The following is a 2,293-nucleotide window of genomic DNA, read 5'->3' as shown; positions in this document are numbered from 1 at the left end:
GGGGCGGGCGCGCCCCGCTCCGCCCGCCGCCGCCGCGCTCCGTGCCCGCGGGCGGCGCGTCCCGCGGCCGCGGCAGGAAGGGCGGGGAGCCGGGCGGGGAACCGCGCCGGCCCCGCTCCCCCGCCGGGGGCGGCCGCGGGCCGGGCAGGAAACGGCGCCCCCCCGCCGCGCCCCGGGGGCCGCCCGCCCCGCCGGGCCCCGCTACCTGCGGCGGCAGCACCGGCGGCGGCACCGCCCGCGGGCGCGGCGGGGAGGGGAGGGGGCAGCCCGAGCCCGGTCCGGCCCGTCCCGGTCCTCCCCCGCTGCTGCCCGCCCCGACGGGGCGCACGGTCCGGGCCGGCCCCGCTGCCCCCCTCCGATCGCGGCAGCGGGGATCGCGCCCACCGCCGCGGCGTCTGGCCGCCCGCCGCTGCCCGGGCTTCATTAGTAACCTGATAATTCCCCGGCAAAGCCCCGGCAGCGGTGCCACCGCCGGGTAATTGCAGGACGGTAACGTGAGCTGATGGCGGCCGGGGATGGATCCTCGCCGTTATTGATTGTGACAGCTAAATTGTTAACCGAGAGGGAAATCAGATGAAAGCCATTTTAGAATAAATACAAGGCATCAGGTTTAAACATCGAGGTTGCAGGAAAGCCCGAGAAACCCCCAGGAAACGGAACCCAAGGCCTGCCAGCTTGTCCTCCCCTGTCCCCGGCTCCACAGAGGCCGAGTGCGGGGGGACACGGACAAGTGCAGAGGCGAGATGCTGAGAAAGGACAATTTAAACCCTTCGTTCTCACTGGTGGGGTCTGAATTAGCTCTGGCTGCTCCAGGAGAAACACGTAGGAGTGTTCATGGACACAGCCACGAGAGCTGTCTGTCCCCCCACGCAGCAGCGGCCGAGGCAGGGCCGTGTGGGGTTTGTTTGCGTCCCCAGAGCGATGCTGGGCTTGGCAGCCATGGCTCAGCACCACGGGCCAGCCCCACACAGCCAAGCAGATGCTTGCACTGCTCTCACGATTACACACACGGCTCTCTGGGCCCTGCAAAGCCAGAGCAGGCTCAGCACTGGGGTGACCCCAGCCCAGCTCCTGCCCTTCTCCAGCCCTGGGAGTTAGTCCTAGCTCTGCAGGGTCGGTGTCCTGCTCTCACTGCCTGCTGAGAGCAGATAGATCTCACACGAGCATCCGGCACCAGGAACAGGGCCTGGGCAGTGGCTGGGGAATGCAAAGCATTGCAGCTAACAGGTATCACCCCGAGTCCATCCCTGTCCTCACCCTCCTGTGCTCCCTCCTCCAGCCCTGGAGTTTGTACAGGCAGCAAGGTGGCAGCCTGTCAAGCAGCAGCTCAGCCAGAACCCCAGAATTTGGGGTTGGGAATGTTCTGTGCTCCCAGAGTGAAGATTCCATGCCTGTCCCAAGTGAGGGACTGTCACCACAGGCAGAATGGTTCAAACACCAGGGAAAAACCCACTGTGTCACAGTGAACATCACCCTCAGTAACCCACCTTGCTCCCAAGGGCTTGCTGGAAATCCAGGGGAAGCAAGGAGCTCCCTCAGAGGACAGGAGGGCAGGCTGGAGGTGAGAACTGCCCAATTCCCCTGCACAGGAACCAGGCACCAAGCCCGGCTCCCCTTCCCACCACCAGCTGCCACCCTCCCTACTCACGGCTCCAGCGATGCCGCCTCCCCAGCGCTCTTCAAATCTCTTCCACGATAGTCTAATGCAAAGTCCCAGGGTTGATGCTCATGAAAAAAAACCCATTTCTGAGCATTTCCCTCCTCCCAGCTCCAGGGTGAGGAGCTCTGGGCCCCGGGGAGTGCAGGCAGCAGCAGTGACCAGCACAAGCACCAACCTGCAATAAAGCTCCCCCAGGTCTGAGCCTGACCAGACAGACAAGGCACTTCTGTTAGCGACCACGGCAGGGCACAGAAATAATTAAAAAAAAAAAGACTGATGCTATTGTACCCGGGTTCTGTCAGTGGACTTCGGCTGATGCCAAGCATTTACCACCCTCACTCACTTCCTGCTTGCCACCCTCGGCTTTCCTGGAGGAAAACATGCATTTTAAATGTTTATTTAGAGCTGTAGGAATTTCAACAAATTGTATTTAAATACAAATAAATATCAAAGGATGTTTCTGAGGGGAGCACAGCCACACACCCAGTTGAAGCCAGGTATCTTCAGGTATCTTCCTAATGGGAACAGAATTCAGAGGTGTTTTAAACAATGCAGATACAGACCCAGAAAGCTACAAACGTTAGAGCACGCAGGAACAAACACAGGCTGTTCACACAGGAATGCAAATGAGTG

Source organism: Melozone crissalis, unplaced genomic scaffold (assembly GCF_028551555.1).
Source record: "Melozone crissalis strain CALT ecotype California unplaced genomic scaffold, PUWL_Pcris_2 ptg000041l_1, whole genome shotgun sequence".
Taxonomy (NCBI): Eukaryota; Metazoa; Chordata; class Aves; order Passeriformes; family Passerellidae; genus Melozone; species Melozone crissalis.
Note: the sequence above shows the minus strand (reverse complement) of the source record.